Source organism: Notolepis coatsorum (genome assembly GCF_963971535.1).
Source record: "Notolepis coatsorum genome assembly, chromosome: 16".
NCBI lineage: Eukaryota > Metazoa > Chordata > Actinopteri > Aulopiformes > Paralepididae > Notolepis > Notolepis coatsorum.
In genome coordinates, this window is record NC_140180.1 from 1,248,552 (window position 1) to 1,256,513 (window position 7,962).

Sequence of the window (7,962 nt, forward strand, 5' to 3'; positions counted from 1 at the left end):
CCATGGGAGGGTTCGACGGAGACAGGATACTGAACACCGCCGAGTGCTACGAGCCTGAAACCAACCAGTGGACAGTGATCTCACCCATGCTGGAGCACAGGGACCACGCCGGGGCAGCAGCCCTCCAGGGCAAGGTGGGTGGAACTGAGGGACACAGGGTGCTAGATGAACACAAGGAACGTTAGATCAGAAATCATAAATGTCTTTATTGCCAAGTAAGCTTGCACATACAAAAGATGTGTCTGGGTCCTTTGGTGCATCAACATTAACAGACAATTAAAGTAGAATGAAATCAAATGGAATATATAAACTAAATTAGAATATTCTTTCTTATTACAGGTTTACATCTGTGGTGGCTACGGGTGGGAGTGTCTGCTCACAGCTGAGTGCTACAGCCCAGACACCGACCAGTGGACTCTGATCGCCCCCATGAGCAGCATGCGTTGGGGACTGAGAGTCGCTGCATACGGAGGTCAAGTCTATGCGGTAGGTGCACACAGAGACAAATGCTTTATACTCAATATTTTTATAGATATGTATCATTTGACTTTCAATGCTTCTGTGATGCCCTCATTTCCCTAAGTGGATTAATACAGTGTCTGCCTGCCTGAGCCACACACTAAAACATTCCTCTCATGTGTCCTGTCCTCAGGTGGGAGGGACGGACCGTGGACACGTCCTGTGTAGTGCGGAGGCCTACAACCCCTTGACTGACTCCTGGAGCGCCCTGCCCACCATGCTCACCCCCCGCAGCCGCTTTGGCATCGCAGTGCTGGACGACCTGCTCTTCGTGGTCGGAGGCTGGAATGGCTTCACCTCCATTTCCAACGTGGAGCGCTACGACCAAAGCAGCGACAAGTGGACTGTAGCCGAGGACATGAAGACCAGGCGCTGGGCCCTAAGCTGCTGCATAATGCATGGCCTGCCATTTTACATGAGCCAGTACGCTGCTCCCCGTGGAGGAGGAGGAGGAGGAGGAGGAGGAGGAGGAGGAAGAGGATAATTAGGAGCAGGAGGAGGAGAAGGATTAGGAGGAGGAGGAGGAAGAGGAGGATTAGGAGCAGGAGGAGGAGGATTAGGAGCAGGAGGATTAGGAGGAGGAGGAGCAGGAGGAGGAGGAGGAGGAGCAGGAGGATTAGGAGCAGGAGGAGGAGGAGGAGGAAGAGGATAATTAGGAGCAGGAGGAGGAGGAGGAAGATGAGGATTAGGAGCAGGAGGAGGAAGAGGAGGATTAGGAGCAGGAGGAGGAGGATGAGGAGGATTAGGAGCAGGAGGAGGATTAGGAGGAGGAGGAAAAGGAGGAGGAGGAGCAGGAGGAGGAGGATTAGGAGCAGGAGGAGGAGGAAGTGGAGGATTAGGAGGAGGAAGAGGAGGATTAGGAGGAGCAGGAAGAGGAGGATTAGGAGCAGGAGGAGGAGGAAGAGGAGGATTAGGAGCAGGAGGAAGAGGAAGAGGAGGAAGAGGAGGAGGAGGAAGAGGAGGAGCAGGAGCAGGAAGAGGAGGAGGCAGCAGGGGATCCATCTAAGAACCTTAAACATTTATTAGACCAAAAGAAATCCTAAGAAATTAATAAATTACTATCACTCTGTTTAGAATTTGATGCAAATTTGCAATGCATGAGGGTCATCCTTTTGTGTTAAATGGCTGCATAAAGCAAGCATTTGTTGACTCGCATGTTGATAAGAGTATTAAAACTTGGAACTTGAAAATTAAGGTAGAAAAAAAAAAGAAAAAAAATGTGATCCAGACTGTCCAGGTCCGCTCCCACCACAGAGCTTGCTTTTTTTACCAGTTTGTTTATTTTGTGTGTGTTGGTGTTGCCCCCCCAGCATACCACAGTGAAGAAGAGGGCACCAGCAACCACAGACTGGTAGAACATCTGCAGCAGTTTGCTGCAGACATTAAAAGACCTGAGCCCAGGGCGGTCAGGTGGCGTAGCGGAGATTGCGTTCGTCACCAAGACGCTAGGATTCGCCTGTTCGAATCCAGCTCACAGCTCCGGGGTTGTCACCAGCTTGGCTGGCTGTTCACACTAATACAATTGGCTGTATTAGAGGGTGGGAGAAGCTGGCGGGGTGGGTCCGGGTCGTTGTAAACAGCGACTCCTACAGTTCGGTCGGGGCGCCTGCTAAGCGCGGATAGGATCTAAGTGGGATAGTGTGATCCTTCCACACGCTATGCCCTCTCAGTGAGAGTCCGCGCTGCCAGGTGAAAAGAAGCGGTTGATTGGCTGGACGTGTGTCGGAGGAAGCATGTGATAGCCTCCACTCTCCCAGACCGACTGTGGGGGGTAAGTGTGCAGCGACCAGGAAGGGGATTGGGAATTGGCATAACGACTAACATTGGGATGGGAGAAAATCTGAGGAAAAAGGAGGGGGGAAAAGATCAATAAAAAAAAAGACCTGAGCCTTCTCAGGAAGAACAGTCTGCTCTGTCCCTTCCTGTAGGGCCTCGATGTTGTTCGTCCAGTCCAGTTTACTATCACTTGACCGGACCCAGGGTTGTTCCCAGCCTAGTGCGACTCAAGGTTCTTTGGTAGACTATTGCATTGGTCCATTCATTGAAGATGAACGCAATGCGACATCCTTTACTAGGCTCACCCACCAACAGTGCAGGTGCTGAACTGCTGATCCGAATGTATAGGTAAAAACCATATTATGCGTTTTCATAATACGCACGCTCGCATTTATTGGTGGGCCCACTAATACTTTCTTTCATGGGGCCCAGAATCTACAGCTACGCCCCTGTATACGTGTTATAAAACACAAATATGTGCATGCAATAGCAACTGCGGTACATAAGAAAACTTGAGGCGGCTACGTGGCGTAGTGGGCAAGGCGCTCGCCACGAATGCGGAGACGCTGGGCTCGCCTGTTCGAGCCCAGCGCTCCACATTGCTTTCAGTTTAGCTGGTCGTTCATACTAATACACATTGGCCGTATTAGGGGGTGGGAAACTGATGGGTGGGGATCGGGCGTTGTGGACAGCGACTCCTACAGGTCGGTTGGTGCGCCTGCGCAGTAGAATCAGGAAGTGTCGGGGGCAGCGTGAGCCTCCCACGCATTACTCCTCGCCACTGAGAGATCGAGCTGCGCAGGTGAAAAGATGCGACTGCTGTTACCTCAAGTACCGGAGGGGACTTGTGCTATGTATGACTTAGTCCACATTGCAGCCAGCTTGTGGGAGGCAAGAAACAGCGTTCGTGACAGGGGAGGGTTGAATTGGATGATACGAAATTGGGATGGGAGAAAATATAGAAAATGGGAGAAAAAGTGGATAAAAAAAAAAGAACATTTTTGAAACATTTAAATATATTACAACTCTGTACATACATGTGATTAGCATTATACTCAGTAGAACAAATGTATATATCTTATACCCAGCTTAATCACTATATTAATATTACTATTGCACTTTACTGTTACATTTGCACTCGGGTTGGATTGATTGATTGAAAAGTTTATTAACAGATTGCAGAATGGGTACAGTACAGTACAGCTCAATACATACAATTGTTAAGAGGATGCAGACCTGAGAAAGACTTTCGTCTTGTTTCCATCAGGGTCCCCCATTTTCAATTCATCATATGACACACACAACATACAGATAGACAGTACTGCTACATCTATATATTTATGACATACCAGATTTGCAAATTCAGTACTGTTTGTGATACTAAGAAAATCCAGGAAAAGAGTGTATATACATTTGACATAGAAACTGTGCATTGGAGGAGGTTGGGTAGGTGGGGTGGGGCTGTACATTGGAGGTGGGGGGGGGGGTTGGGTAGGGGGGGGGACACTGTACATTGGAATACTGACATACATTTGACATAGAAACTGTACATTGGAGGAGGTTGGGTAGGTGGGTGGGGTTGGGTTGGGTGGGGCTGTACATTGGAGGTGGGGGGGGGGGGTTGGGTAGGGGGGGACACACTGTACATTGGAATACTGACAAAGCCATACTTGATCTGTATTGTACAACTGGGTTAGGACATTTGTAGGGGCCAGTTTCGAATTGCAGTCTCCCGTAGGTGTTCTTTGAGAGTGTTTTTGAAGGTGGGTAGTGATTCACATTCCTTTACAGCTTTGGGTAGGGCGTTCCACATTGATGTGGCATAATTGCGAAACGTGTTTAGTCCCTTGTTTGAGCCGAATCTGGGTTTTACTTGATTTGTGGAGCTCCCTCTGGTGTTGTGATCGTGGTATTCATTGACCTTTGGGAAGTATTTTGACATGTACATGGGTACCTTGGTCGTGTAGTGTATCTTGTAGACCAGGCCCATTGCAAGTTGCTGTACTCTGTCGTCTACTCTAAGCCATCCTAGGTTGGCAAAGTGTGCAGGGGTGAGGTGGGTTCTAGGAGTCAGGTCAAGCAGTAGTCTGACTAATTTGTTTTGAGATGTTTGTAATTTGGTTTTTAGTGCCTTTGAGGGGCTTTGGTACCATGAGGTGCAAGCATAGTTGTAGTACCCTTGAATGAGTGCTCCTGCCAGAGTCTTCAGGGTATTCTTGTTTACCAGAGAGGAGATCCGGTACAAGAATCGAGTTCGTTGGTTGACTTTTTTTATTACATTGGATGCCATTTTGTCACAGGAAAGATTAGCCTCTAGGATGGAACCCAGGTAGGTAATTTCATCTTTCCTTGTGACAATATTGTCACCCACTGTAACTGAGAAGCCGTCGGTCTTGCTGAGTTTGTTATTTGAACCGAAGAGAATGGACTCTGTTTTGCCCATGTGTAATGATAGTTTGTTGTCGGCGAGCCATATGCAGATTTTGCCTAGTTCAGAGCTGAGGGTTTTTTCAACCTGTAACTTGTTCTTGTCAGAGACCAGCAGGGCTGAGTCGTCCGCAAACAGGAACAAGTTGCAGTCACAAGCTGACGACATGTCATTTGCATAAATTAGGAACAGTAGTGGTCCTAGTATGCTTCCTTGTGGAACACCACAGTTCACTGGATGGATGCCACCCTTATTTTCATTGTAATGTACTTATGCTGTATGATGACAATACATTTCAATGTAATCTAATCTAACTGGTACTATGACCTGAATGATGGTCCTAGAGGTCAGTGATTTGATGCTCTTTTGGTGTTTTGGTGATGGTGGCGTAAGAGAGTGCTGTCTTAACGTAAGAGAGTGCCGTCTTAACAGGTCGTCAGAAATCTCCCATATAGGCATTGGATTGGGTGGAGAGCTGGTGACTGCATGCGAATGCCCTCGTATGCCCTGTGTATGGGGACATGTCACCCATATAGAAACACACCTCTTCAATCAATATCTGAGATGCAAATAAATAAATAACCTTAATAAATATAATATTTATATTGTAGTGGGTTTTATAGAGACATAATTCCCCATGGTATTGTTTTGATGTGTTGATGGGGCACTGTCACTTTAAGGAGGTTGGTTTTGGGTTGGGCTGAGAGGAGACGCCCTGTTAGGGTTTCATTGGTAAATGTTTGATTACTACGAGCTGTCAGAAGCTAGCCCGGCATAGGTCTGACAGCTGTCACTTGTGCTACTGCGAAATAAATGACACACGGCTTTGTGTTGTCAACTGATAGAAATTGTGCGTTTCTCTATTCCGACGATTTCTACAATATAATATATATATATATATAAATAACTGTCTTTTACTAGGACCTTACTACTATGTACTATGTTACTATCCGTATACTACTACCTACCATGCTAATATGTCTATTATACTATGCACTCAGGGTGTAACACTCAAGTTCAACACTATTTGACGAACAATGCCACTGACCATAAGCTGCCAGAGATGCACATCTCCTGCTGACCAGAAAACCACACACTTTTCTGATAGTGGGGTCCCTGGACGCAGTCATTTAAAATGTATGCAAAAGTTTGGTTTTCACTTCTAATTTGAAGATAAGGATCTATAGAACAATTTTGGCTTGAGTGTCAAGAAACCAGTTGAATTTAATAAAGATGTATCCAAAATGGCCACAATCGAAATCATGAATTCTTTAAAAACGTCTTAATGTTCACACAATTGCTGTGTAATATAATTTTGTATTGCTATTTTAAGTTAATACTGTGTGAGGAATCAACTGGAGTTCAAATATTGATGTTTTGAATATTCGGGTAAGGCAAAAATCAAAGATGGCTGCAATTTCTGTATTTATTTCGAATTACGCTTCATAACTTTTATTCTACTGAACCTAGAATGGTGATGTTCAGGGACGTGCACAGGACTTTAGAGGGGCAGGTGCTCAAAGGCTGAAAAGGGCACTATACCTGTGTCTTTTAACCGAGCGCGCGTAACGCGCAAACCCGACTTTTAAGGGCCCTTTTCGGGTGGGGGGGGGGTTCCCTTTTTACGCTTTTTGGGGGGTTTTGGTGATCAAATATTGAATATTGAACTATAATAATCAGTGCAGGAGCTCACTTATCCTTGAAAGACACTTTTATCACTGACTTAAAAGGCCCATACATCTCCATAAATGTTCAGGGGGGAGGGAATAAGTGCTTACCCTACAGACCCCAAGAAGTGCTGTATATTCTGTATTGTTTAATATAAATGCATTTTTTATTCCAATCCCGATTTGTATTTGAGATTCCTAAATCCCATCGGACTTGACTTCTTCGTGTCCTTCAGTGAGTGTAATACCAGCATTCAACTGTATGCGCCACAGCAGTTTCTATCATCATCATCATCACCACCCATGCATAAAATATATAGGTCCACGGAGAGGCACGCTGAGGAGGCCGTGCAAACTGCAATGGAATATGGGGCATCGCTCTCTCTTTACCTAATATTTTGATTCTATCCTGACATTTTTTAGTTGGAAGGGCAGTCTATATGCGTAACGGTAAAAAATAAAATAAAAATATATATATATATATTTTTTTTTTAAGGGCACTTTTTTATGAGGCTCAAAAAGGCAGGTGCTCAAGCACCCCTTGGGCTCTATGTGTGCACGTGCCTGTCCCCCAATGTACAGTTTTTACGTCAAATGTATATACTCTCTTTTCTGGACTCTTTTTGTATCATAAACAGTACTGTATTTGCAAATCTGGTATGTCATACATGTATAGATGTAGCAGTACTGTCTATCTGTATGTCATGTATGTCATAATGTCCTGATGAATTGAAAACGGGGGACCCTGATGTAAACAAGACGAAAGTCTTTCTCTGGTCTGCAACCCCAGAACCCACCTCACCCCTGCCCACTTTGCCAACCTAGGATAGCTTAGAGTAGACGACAGAGTACAGCAACTTGCAATGGGCCTGGTCTACAAGATACACTATACGACCGGGGTGCCCATGTACATGTCAAAATACTTCCCAAAGGTCAGTGAATACCACAACCACTACACCAGAGGAAGCTCAACAAATCATGTTAAACCCAGATTCGGCTCAAACAAGGGACTAAACACGTTTCGCAATTATGCCACAACAATGTGGAACGCCCTACCCAAAGCTGTAAAGGAATGTGAATCCCTTTATTCAAATGCAATTCAAAACCGCCCTTAAAGAGCACCTACGGGAGGCTGCAATTCGAAACTGGCCACCATAAATGCCCAAAACCCCCACCACCTCCTAATAGACAGTCTCCTCCCCACCGCATGTATATATTCCCTCCCCGCCGTATGTATATTTCCCTCCCACCCACCCACCCCCTCCTAATGTACAGTCCCCTCCCCATCATATGTATATACTCTGTCAGGATCTAGGGGTAACAGTACTGTATATTTGAATACCGCCTATGTCACAAATGTATCAGTACTAAATACCTATATGTCCCTATGCCATAAATGTCATGTATGTTGTGTATGTCATAAATGTCTATGAATTGAAAATGGGGGACCCTGATGGAAACAAGACAAACGTCTTTCTCAGGTCTGCATCCCCTTAACAATTGTATGTATTGAGCCGTACTGTATTGTACCTGTAACTGAGGGGTACAATTCCCTGACTGTATTGTTAGATA